General features: G+C 32.8%; 1 protein-coding gene across 3 annotated transcripts in view; it reads left to right on the forward strand.

Moving 5' to 3' along the window:
• Positions 1–13435, forward strand: part of NAALADL2 (N-acetylated alpha-linked acidic dipeptidase like 2) — a 1226521-nt gene that overhangs the window by 924197 nt on the left and 288889 nt on the right. The gene's annotated exons all lie outside the window — the stretch shown is intronic.

A 13435-nucleotide genomic window follows, 5' to 3' on the forward strand; every position in this document is an offset into this window, starting at 1 on the left:
TTATAGTTGTAGGTATGAATTATGCAGTTACAAAAAATGTATGTCAATTATAAATTCATTTCTTAAAAATTAATTTTAACTCTCAAGTACCCAATTCTGCCAGTCTTGGCATTTTATGGTAAACTTGTTGCTTTTGGATTTCTTCCCTCTCATTCATGTTTTGAGTAAATTTAGGACCGTTCCTATGTTTTCAGTTAAATTGTGAAACCCCCAAGATTAGGATGTGTATAACTCCTAGAATATAGTGATGAATAAACTCAACGTATTTAGAAAACATTGTTTTAAAACCATGGAAAGGAAAACACGCATTTTTGTACAAAGTAACTTCAAAGAAATCATGTAGTTTGTGATACTGTCTCACTAGAGACATTATTATTATTTTTTTAATTTGGTTACTTCTCACCTGTTGCAAAGAATTATGCAGAACATTTTTTTCTGTTTATTCATAGAGTTGATACTTGTATTTCTGCATTCTTTTTATGACTTTTTACTGCTGATAAAATTATATATGTTACTTCTCAGAATGAAAGCAATCATGCCACCACTAGGGGGTGGTTTCTTCCCAACTCCAAGGGCTATTAGTATATAAGAAATGACCTTTCTTTGCCCACAGAATTTCAAACAAGTATCACAGAAACTGAATTAGAAAAAGGAAGAGATAATGAACAGTGCTTTGAATTAGCCATAATTCTTGACTGAAATGCAACGCAAACTAACATTTTATGACTTCCATAAAGTATTTTCTAGTTTAATAATTTTCATTGACATTTCCATATGTAGTATAATAAATAAGACATTATGAAAGATGAAATGGATATATCTGTACATTTAAAATCAGCCAAACTCTAATGTGCATGCCCTAAATTATATTCAGATCAGAAAGTAAATTCTTCCTGCTCTGTGTATTGCTTTGAAATCTCTGAATCTCTGTGGGAACAGAGTCCCAGAGAGCAGTTTCCAGGCTCTGGGCCTTGTGTGGGGAGGTGCTGGCTGGGGTAATGAATGACCATCAACTGTGATTGGTTGGCCATCAGCTGTAACCAGTTAGCCAGTTGGCTACTGATGTAACTGCGGGGCTGCCTTGATTGTTTGGTTGGTTGGCAGACAGAGAAGTGAACGGCGGACTGCAGATCGTATAGCTACTACTGCCTGTGTCTCACCCGGCCGCCAGAAAGAATACAGTGGTATGACTCCCCTATCTATGGTCCATGGGTGTTCCCTTTTGGCCTCACCATATCCTGCGTTCTTATGTGGGGAGCGGGACCAGAGGCCCCGCAGGCAGCCCTGCCCGACACTCTCTTATTTGCCTGGGAAAACCTCAAAACAGGAAAATTAGGGCAGATACCTCTCTTGGAAAGATACTTCTGAATAGATGGGTGATTAGACAGAAGAAAGTAGGAGCTCGAGTATCCAGAAATTGGGCAAGGTTAGTTTAAAAATTATGTCTTTTCCTTCTTATGAGTTACAGTTTTCCTATTTTGAGAAACTTGAAGATGTGTAATCATGGAAATTTATATGTAAATAAAAATAAACTTTTAATAGTGCTATATCTATAGAAATATCTATCTATAGAAATATCAAATTTATATGAATGTCTGAGAATATAATGCCTTTTAAAATGTCTTTGCACATTTTATAACAGAGCACTATAGAATATAGTCTCTAAACCTAGTTAGTATCTGGAAGTACAGCACAATTTCTCAGTAATGATTAGTGTCATGGCAGATGTACCTCCTTATATACTTGGGAGAGGAAACTTTTTGTTCTATAATTGAAAATGTTTATATACTAAACTAAAAATAAACTGGAATCTGTATTGAAAGGAAATTTCTTTCAGTTGAGATTGTGTGTGTATGTACGTGTGTTCCATAGGACAGTTTAGAAGGGTGGATTATCACAAGTTCAAACAAAAAATAGTACATGAAATTTTAAAACATGAGAATCATTTATTTCTGTATATTAAATTATGTGTATGATAATTTAAGTATATTACATGCAAACATTTAACATTACATATTTTTATTTAAAATATACAAACACTCTTAATATAAAAGTTAAGATAAGTTAAGGAAATAAAATTCTATAGTGATTTATATTATTTAATTAAAATAATTTACCTTTACTGGCATTAAAACATATTTAAAAGTTGTTCTTTTATAAAAAAATAAAACTTAATTATAACATCAGAACATATGTAACTTCACTTACAAAGATAAGTATATTTTATCAGTCTTCAATATCTTTACATTTATTTAGATTGTTACCATATGCAAATCACATGGCCCATACAATTCAGCACAAGCAAACACAAACAAAAACAAATTCAAAATGATTTTTCTACATAGAATAATATTTTCTATAAAAAAAGACATGCTTACTAAATTGCAGATGACAGGAGGCTGTACAGAATATTAGATAATCATAGAGCAATGTGAAGATTCCAAAAGATCCTACTAATTTCATTGAGTGTACTTAAATATATCAGATGAAATCTTCAAAGAATTAATATACGGTACTTCATTTATGAGAAAAACTGGGCATATAGAATAGTTTAACATACTAAAAGCTTGAAAAAAACAAAAAATGTGAAATGGTTGCCCTAAATCAAACACCAGTTCAAACTTCAGTGATTGTGCATTATCTCAATCATGGAAGATAGTAGCCCACACTACTTGCTCTATCAGACCTTGGAATGCTATTCTTTTTATTAAGTTAGTCTCAAAAACTAAATTGAGATATAATTAATTATACAAAAATTTACCATTTTAAGGATATAGTCCAATGCATTTTGGCAAATTTAGACAATCATGTAAATACCACCACAGTTGAGATGTATAGTATTTCCATCACCCACAAAATTCCCATCATACCCCTTTGCATTCAATACCCTCATTCCATCCCCAGTTTATAGCAAACACTGATCTGATTTTGTCCTTATAGATTTGTCTTTCACAATATGATTTTTTTTAAAAATGGAATCATCCAGTATATATCCCTTTTGTGTGGCTTGTTTTACTTATGACGATTTTTAAAATTTACTGATGTTGTTACATCAGTAACGAATGTTACATTTACTGATGTTATCAACACAATTTTATGACACCTTCAAGACCACTAAGAGAACAGTCAGTTGTGACTGGGATGAGTGCAATACCTTTGGAGGTCTCCCTCTAGTTTGATATTGTAACTTCGATTTTAAAATGAAGAGAATTTAAACCACTGACACTAATAAAAGACACTATTTCCCTAAGATTAGTCTGCTAAATTTGAACTAAATCATCCTGAATGGAGAGGATGGAATGTTTAGAAGATTCAGAAATGTTGAATTAATTTGAATACACTATTCATGATTATAGGTTTTTCTTGGAATTCATGAAAGATTAACATTAAAAAAAAAGTGTAAAAAATAGTGAAAAGTTGATGGTTATTAAGCTGGGTAATAGACACAGGAGAGTTCATTGTACTGTTCTCTCTTCTTCTGGGTTTACTTGAAAATTTTCAATGTAAGTTTAAAAAAATTCAAAAAAAAACATTTTTCTAAGTTAAAAAGCTAATAACTAATGAATTAGTTTCTCTTCTGAAAGTAGCAACTATCTACCAATGAGTTATTTAACATTGAGTGGTAAATAAGAGGTAATAACCAAGGCTTTTTATAATTGATTTTTTTCCTGGTACTTTTTACTTTTGTTAGTATTTTGAATATGCTTTTCCTTTGAATGTTACATATATGTAACATTAAAAAAGTTGACTTAAAATTAACTTCTAAGTTTTAGAAAAAAACTCAATTCCAAAAACTATAAAAGAAATATTGATATTTCTAAAAAATCCAAACCTTTAAGAAATTAATGTATATTTTCAAGTTATTGATTACTTTTCTTTGTGAAAGTTAATTCCATATTAATATTTACTTTATATTTACATTTTACTGATAAAATGTCAAAAACTTTTAAATTTTTTCTTATAATGGTAATGATAATAATATCTGCATTATAGACAAAATATATGTCAACTATATAAAAAAAGGATTTTGACAAAGTTCAGCAAAATATTTTAAAATTAACCGAATGTCTACATGGTATCATAAGAGATTCAGATGTGCGTTATCTAATTTTTACTGTATGGTTGGTGGTCATTTGGATTTGGATGATTTTTTTTTTCTAGTTTTTAGCTATAATGAGTATAGTGGCTATTATTATTCTTGTGCATTGGTAGAATAGGTGCACTAATTTTTTGTGTGTATTTATCTGGAAGAATTGCTAGGTCACAGGGTGGCATGTTTAACTTTAGTAGATACTGCAAAGAGTTTTCCAAAGTACTTGTACCAATTACACTACTACCAGCAATGTATGAATGTGCCAGTTGCTCCATATCATCACCAACATTTGGCATTATCATTCTCATAGACATATGGATGGTGGTACTATTTTGGGTTTTATTTTAATTTCTCTGATGATTTATAATATTGAGTACCTCTCTCATACTCATATGCTCCTTGCCGATTTAGATATCTTTCTCTGTGAATGCTTATTTAAACCTTTGCCTAGTTTTTAAAAAAGAGTTGTTATTTTTTTAAATCATTTTATAAGAGTTCTTTATATATTCCCTATACACATCTTTTGGTGGTTATATACTGTAAATTCCCACAGTATGTGGCTCTACTTTTCACTCTCTTACTGGTGGCAACACTATCTTTAATTATTGATCTTCCTTATGGAAGTCTTCGAAACGGCATTATTGTTTCAGTATCTTATTATGTAGGACATGTTGAACTAAATATATCTAGTATTGATGTTTAAGAAGCATTAGAAGCTTTTATTATTTATTATCTCTTCTCTCATTCACAAACATCTGAGTTTTTACTATATATATGCTGTCTATTCTACTGGGAACTATAGAATGTTCTGTAGAGATGAATGGAGTACCTAGGTCCCCTAAATAAGCAGGGAATAAAAGCCACTGTAATTGGAAAAAAATGTCCTTTCTTAAAAAGAATTTTCATTTACTTCTTGACTGTACAATAAAGAATATATAGATCAGTGGTCTCTTAGTTAATAAACACAACTGCTTTCATGCAAAATAAGTTATGAAATTAAAGATAAAATCAAATTTATTCCCAAATAATAGTTTTACACATTAGGGTGCAATACAAATACATCTCTCTCTCTCTCTCTCTCTCTCTCTCTCTCTCTCTCTCTCTCTCTCTCTCCATATAGATAGATAGATAGATAGATAGATAGATAGATAGATAGATAGATAGATATAGATATACATATATATGTATGTATCTCTCTCTCTATATGTATATATATATATTGCTGTTTCACCTTTATTTTTTGAAATCGTCTTTCATAGATTACAGAGGTATTGATTTTCCCTTTAGAAAAACAGAATTTGATCATCCATATATTAGTATGTGCCCAGTAAGTCTCAAGTAAGAATTAATGAAATTTCTGAGACATTATTTTAGGGAAGCCTGAAGCATCTGTACATATGAAAGTAGTTAATGTAGCTATATTCTGCTTAAATGCTGCTCTAGAAGCACCTGCCAGAAGCTGGCACATCTGACCAAAACCAAACCAAACAATTGCATCAATATTGTAAAACAGTACACAGGATAAATGGTGTATTTTTTTGTCTTTTTTAAGGTTAAAAACTTATCAAAAATGTATTTGTTTTATAAGGTGATTTTTTTTGTGTTTTTTAATTTATATACCAAGAATTGCCCACCATAAAATACAGTACGTATAGCTCATTTCAACTGCACGCATGAGAGTTTTGAGTCCAGAGCCAGACTACAGTATTACTTGAATGTGAATACCCCATCTGTTGCAGAGCTCTATTATGTGAAAAATATTTATAAAGAACTCAACTGTGTATGACATTGCTTTAGGTGTGTAGGCATGCAATAAGCACATGAAATGCCCCAGTTGCCCAGGAGTTAATGTTTTACCGTGAACGTAAGACATGCTTAAATAGCAAAATATAGGAGTAAGTGTAATGTGTGCTATACTGGAAAGAAGACAATGTGATTGGTTTAATGTAGACTCATGCCTTGTAGAACAGTGACAGAAAGTTTGAATGTACTCATAATCTTGAAGAAATTTAACCATTGGTCATTTCAAAACTCAATCCTTCAATATTGAAAACAAACAAATGCTTTTTTTGAATTTACAGAAACCGATGACCATTTCCATTTCCTTGTTCAAGTAAAGTGCCATGTAGTTATGCTTCTGCTGTTTTCCTCTTGGGTTAAGGGTACAGAACTACCATAGCTATGTCTGTCATAGTACTTGTACAATTTTTACTGACAACCACAGTTCTGGTTTTCATTCTGTCTGACTATGCCACTATTCTATAGGGGATAAAAGCAAAACATGTGGGGTATTTTAGCCCCAGAAGCTAATTAGTTCAAATTCTTGAGTTACCAGAAACCTGACTTTCAAATAATGGAGTTATTAATTACCATTTTATTTTCTTGATTTTATGTTTATACACTCTAGAATTTAAAATAATAGCCCTACTCTGCTACGGCATTCATAACAAACACCACAGACTGAGTGACTTAAGAAACAGAAATTTATTTTGTCCTAGTTCCGGAGGCTGGAAGTCTAAGAGAACTTGCATATTGTTCATTTCTCCTGAGGCGCCTGTACTTGATTTTCAGGTGGACACCTTGTCACTGTGTCCTCACAAGGTCTTCTTCTCTGCTTACACTCATCCTGATATCTCTTCCTCTTCTTGTGAGTATATCAGTCCTATTGGATTAGGGTTCTACCCTTATGATCGCATTTAATCTTAGTTACCTTTTTAAAGGTCCTACCTCAAATACAGTCACTTTGGTGGTTTGGCTTCAACCTATGAATTTTAGGAGGACAACATTTAGTCCATAATATTATCCAAATGCAGAGTAGTAGACTACAGAAGGTATAATTGTAGAATTAAAATAGTTGTCTGTTATTTTTTATCTCTCTGTGTTGATCATTTCAATGCAGGGAACTAAAGCAAAGCTTAAAATCTGGTTGCTATAAAATATAAAAGTAAAATTGACTTGAAATATTCTTCTACTAACTTATCTTCCATGATATATGACATAGGTTTTGATTGCTTGTTTTTATCTTTTGCTTTGTTTAGCTTTTTAAGGAGATAAATTCTCTTCACTTTCCTTTTCATTATGAAGTCCAACTCTCTTCAGTGGATTCTATTTAATTTATCTTTCTTTCTGCTTCTTCTTCTAGTAGTCAATTGAAGTGAACATAAAGACTAATAAACTGATTTAAAACCCTGCCAAACACTAATTTACCACTTCAATAAAGTTTTATGTTTAAAGTTGTGATTCTATTGGCGGGTTTATCTATCTCTTAGGTTTTCAAGGTTTTGCTTTGTGTTAAAACTAAGCAATCCTTTCAGTTTATTAATGTTTTACAAGGTTTTTTGGTTGAGTATACATTGACAATTTGTAAATCCCTTTTTATGTAAATCTAGATATCAAGGAACATCTTAGGGAGATTCACGTTAAAACCCTGAATTTCAGAAGACAGCTGATTTAAATATTTGGACTATATATTCAAACAATATAGTTATTAACAAACAATTTGAGTTATTAACAAATGTATCTTGGGTTCATACACACAGCTAAAATTACTGTCACATGATTAAAATGGACTTAGCTTAGTTAGTTTTTGTCTATGACTTTTTGATTGGTATATTGCACACAAACCTCTACAGAACTGAAAAGATGACCATTTAGTCAAGAGAAGTATCGGTGACTCATCATTGTTGACAGGTTAGATAAAATTGTTTCATTTACACAGCATCATTAATGCAGCACTATACACTTTACCATTAAAAAAAAAGGAAACCAACTCTGATTAATTAATTGTCATGTTTTCCCCACCTAATCTTTAATGTTTTGGTTAAAAAACCTATTAATAATACCATCAGTTAATCATCTACATAGCAACCCAATAATAATATTGTAACCTTATGACATATGATAGGTAGAATTTTTTGAGTAATGAAATTAATTTTAAAAGACATAGTTTTATGCTTTAGGAAAAAAAAGGAATCACCTTTTTAAGTAAAAGTATTGGGGTGATTTTAGTATCTATTGCCATGTGCTTACCTTTCATAGTTTGTATAATATGACTCCTTTGTTGTTGTTGTTGTTGTTTTGTTTTGTTTTTGTTTTTGGTGTGTGTGTTTTGTTTTGTTTTAAACATGGTATCTTAATCAAGCAATTTACATTTGTGTTGATATATTGGATACAAATAGCTCATTTCTTTAACAAAATAATTTGTTTCTATGTATTAACTGGATTATATGAAAGATAAATTTATAAAGCAATAGCATTTGCAAAAGCAATGGAAACAATAAAATACTTACGAATAAATTTAACAAGAAAGGTAAACAATTTAACAAGAAAGGTCTGTACACTGAAAACTGCAATATATTAATGAAAGAGGAACTTCCAGTCAAGATTATGGAGTAGATAAACACTGTGCTTCCATCCTCTTATGACCACATCAAAATTACAATTAAATTACAGAACAACCATCATTTATAATTGTTGGAAATCTAGTTGAACAGAAGTTCTATAACTAAAGAAGAGGAGGGGTCGAGATGTGGAACAGGCTAGTCCACACCTGCATGTGACAGTTAAAAATGTTGAGGGATATCTTCTCTGTGGAAGTCACCCTTGAAGAGCAAGGGGTCTCAGCCCCATACCAGGCTCCCCAGCCCAGGGTTCCAGTGCCAGGAAGAGAAGTTCCCACAACTTCTGGTTTTGAAAACCAGTGGAGATTATGGCTAAGTGACATTGAGGGAGGCTGGAGTCCTAAGCATCCCTCGTAAAGGACCCACACATGGACTTTCTCACTGACAAACTAACTTGCTCTGAGCTCTAGCACTGGGGCAGTAGCTCCAAAATTGCCAGGGACAGACAAGGAGGAACTGAGTTGTCTGTCTTCAAGGTGAGATGTAAAGGGGTATCTTTCTCCCAAACAGAAGAGCTAGCAGAAACCATTGTTTCTTTGTTGAGCCTTCCCACCTCCCAGCATATCTGAATCTCCATCAACCTGTCTAACACCATTCACTCCAACCCAGTGATTCCCAGAGGCCCTGCCCCACCCAACTTGTGGGCTGGACCAGTCTGCTTCCAGTGGCTTTTCTATACAAACAGCCTGTCTTGGCTAGTGATGCAGACTTTCTTAAACTCTATCAAAGGTTCACAACCCCCAAATAAGCAGCATCAGGCCTCAGCATGCCCCGTACTTCTTGCTGAGCATCCCCTGCATTGGTGGAAGCTGACCTTAATTCAATGCTTGGCTTCTTCTAGGCACCCCCAAGTCCAAGATGGGTGGTGGTCATCTGTGGATTGCTTTGTGGCTCTTTCCAGGTGGCCCTGGGCAGGGCACAAGATGTGGCAAAACTTGGTCCATGGCAACAGGGAAGCATCCAAAATGGGGAAACAAAGAAACATGTCCCAAATGAAACAACATAACAAAGCTCCAGAAAAAGAACTAAATAAAATGGAGACCAGCAATCTACCACATGCAGAGTTCAAAACACTGGTTTTAAGGATGCTTAATGATCTCAGGGAGAACTTCAACAAAGAGATAGGACACATAAAAATGGAGATACAAAACATAAAAAAAGAACCAGTCAGAAATAAAGAATATAATAACTGAATTAAATAATAATTTAAAGTGCATCAATAGTAGATTAGATGAAGCAGAGGATAGAATCAGTGATTTAGCAGATAAGGTAGAGAAAAAAACTCGATCAGAACAGTAAAAAAAAAAAGGAAAAAAAAAGAAAAAATAATGAGAATAGTTTAAGGGGCCTCTGGGACAACATCAAGCATAACACCATTTGTATAATAGGGGTACCAGAAAGAGAAGAGAGAAAGCAAGGGATTGGAAACCAATTTAAATAAATAATGATGGAAAACTTCCGTAACTTGGTGAAGGAAACAGACATACAAGCCCAGAAAATACAGAGTCTCAACAAGATGAACTCAAATAGTCCAACACCAAGACACATTATAATTAAAATGTCAAAGTTTAAAGACAAAGAGAGAATCTTAAAAGCAGCAAGAGAAAAACAGTTAGTTACCTACAAGGGAACTTCTATTAGACTGTCAGCTGATTTCTCAATAGAAAATACAAGCCAGAAGGAATTGGCAGGAAATATTCAAAGTGATGAAAAGCAAGGGCGTACAACCAAGATTATGCTGCTTATTTAGAATCAAAGAATGGATAAAGAGCATTTCAGCCAAGAAAAAACTAAAGGAGTTCATCACCACCACATCAGTATTATAAGAAATATTAAAGGGACTCTTTAAGAAAAGGAAAAAAAAAAAAAGATAAAAAATATGAATAATAAAATTGCATATCTATCAACTATTACTTTAAATGTAAATGGGTTAAGCATTCCAATCAAAAGACATAGGGTTGCTGAATGGACAAGAAAAGAAGACCCTTACTTATGCTGCCTTTAAGAGACTCACTTCAGATTAAAAGACACACACAGACTGAAAGTAAAGGAATGGAAAAAGTTATTTGATGAAAATGGAAACAAAAAAATCAAAAAAATTCTGTGGCTGCATACTTAAACCAGACAAAACAGACTATAAAACAAAGATAATAGCAAGAGACAAAGAAGGACCCAGGAATCCCACTTCTGGGTAGTTATTAGAAGAAACCCAAAACACTACTTTGAAAGGACATGTGCATCCATATATTCATTGGAGCATTATTTACAGTAGCCAATATATGGAAGCAGCCTGGGTATCCATCAATGGATGAATGGACAAAGAAGAGGTGGTGTCATCTATCTATCTATCTATCTATCTATCTATCTATCTATCTATCTATCTATCTAACTATCTATCTATAGGAATATTATGCAACCATAAAAAAGAATGAAATCTTGCCATCTGCAACAATAGGGATGCACATAGAGGGTATTCTGCATAGTGGAATAGGTCAAGCAGAGAAAGACAAAATCTCATGATTTCACTTATATGTGGAATCTAAAGAACAAAATAAATGAGCAAGTAAAACAGAAACAAATTCATAGATACAGAGAACATTTTGATTTTTGCCCAATGAGAGGGGTGTTAGGGATAGGAAAAAAAAAAAAAAAGGAAGGGATTAAGTAATACAAATCGGTAGTTACAAAATTGTCATGGGGATATAAAGTATATAGCATAAAGGATAGAGTTAATAATATTGTAATAACTATGTATGTGTCAAATGGGTACTAGATATATTGGGGTGATCATTTCATAAGTTGTGTAAAAGTCTAATCACTATGTTGTACACCTGAAACCAATATATTGTATGTCAACTGTAATTGAAATATATATATTTACATATATTAAAAAGATGGAAGAAGCCATAAATAAAGTGAAAGCAATCCTGTGTTCCGTGATTAGAAGAATTAGTTTTGTTAAAATGGACATACAACCCAATAAATCTGCAAATTCAGTGCAATCTCTATCAAACTTCCAAAGGCATTTTTTCACAACTATAGGAAAAACAAAAAACCAAACAAACAAACAAACAAACAAAAAGCTATCCTCAAATTTGTATGGACATACAAAGGGGCCCAAATAACCAAAGTGATTTTTAAAAAGAAGAATGAGCCTGGAGGCATCACACAGCCTGATTTCAAGTTATATTACCATGCTGTAGTAATTAAAATAGTATGGTGCTGTCTTAAAAAATGGAACATAGACAAGTGGAAGAGAATAAAGAGCCCAGACATAATCCCATGTATATACATCCAATAAATTTTTGACAAGAGTGCCAAGGACCATCTTTTAAATAAATGGAGTTGGGAAAACTGGATATGCAAATGCAAAACAGTGAAATTGGGCCCTTATCTTACACTTCTCACAAAGATCAACGTGAAATGGATCAAAGACTAAATCCTAAAACCATAAAACTCCTAGAAGAAAACACAGAGAAAAAGATCCTTAACATTGATCTTGGTAGTAATTTCTTGCTTAAGACATCAAAAGCACAAGCAGCAAGAACTAAAGTAAACAAGTGGGAGTACATTGAAGTGAAGTGCTTCTGCACAACAAAGGAAACAGTAAATTGGAAATGGAAACCTACAGAATGGGAGAAAATATTTGTAAACCATATACAGATGGCTCTGATTTATAATGGAATTACCTCTCTGCCCCATAAACTCATTATAAGTTGAAGAGACAAGAGTCAAAAGTGCATTAATACACCTAACTTATTCATTATCATCCTAAGCCTACCCTACCTCAAATGTGATCAGAACAGTTAAATTAGCCTACAGTTGAGCAAAATCAGACAGCACAATGAAAAGTATGAGTCTTTTACTCTAGCGATTAAGTGGCTGACTGAGCTCTGTGGTTAACTGCACTTCCCAGCATCCCAAGAGAGAACCATACCATGTATCACTAGCCAGCGAAAATATCAAAATACAGCATTTGAAGTATGGTTTCTACTGAATGCATATTGCTTTCACACCATGATAAAGTTGAAAAATCGTAAGTTAAACCATCATAAGTTGGGATGAGATAATATCATAAATATTTAAAAATCTCATACAACTCAATAGAAAATATACAAATGACATACAGGTATATGAAAAGGATTTCAACATCACTAATCATCAAGGAAATGTAAATGAAAACCTCAGGAAGGTATTATCTCACACCTACTAGGATGCCTATTATAAAAAAGATAAGTGATAATTATCTTGATCTTGGTAATCATTTCACAATGTATGTGTATATCAAGCCATCATTTTATACACTTTAAATACATACAATTAATAAAATGAAGAAAACAAATCAATCTAGTAACAATCTGGAAAAAGTAACAATCTGGAAAAAGTAGCAAATGAAATCAATACTTTGACAAAATTTGTTCTCTGGAACAAAAGGAAGTTGATATAATGTCAAATAAATTGATAAACATGTAAATATGTAAATGAACCTTGCTTTAAACTAGTATTGCCGAGTGTGTGACGTGAAAGGTATACTAAGTAGAACCTTCAGTATAGTTCCATGTGTGGCAAAAATCCAGAGATAAATAGAACATGTAGTCTTTTCCAAACTTGTTTTATTCTGGAATCCTTTTCCTATAGGTATCTTAATGAAAATGGCCACAGAAATGCTACTTTAAACAAACCCTATATGCACCTAAAAGTTGGAATTTTTATGGAAACATAAATAGCTGTTCAATCACTTCACTTTGAAAATGGATTTCTTCCAATGGCAAGATCTACAATTTGAACACTTTTTTCAGAAATATACCTCTATCTACAGTGCTGATAAGTCTTGAAGGCACTGATTATTCCTTCCCTTTGATCTGGAATTTCACCTGGAAATTTATAGCCTTCAGGGTCCTGTGACTTATCACTAATCCCTCCATAGTTACTACTGTTAACT

This window comes from Rhinolophus sinicus, chromosome 17, assembly GCF_057876585.1.
Source record: "Rhinolophus sinicus isolate RSI-liver-muscle chromosome 17, RSI-T2T, whole genome shotgun sequence".
Taxonomy (NCBI): Eukaryota; Metazoa; Chordata; class Mammalia; order Chiroptera; family Rhinolophidae; genus Rhinolophus; species Rhinolophus sinicus.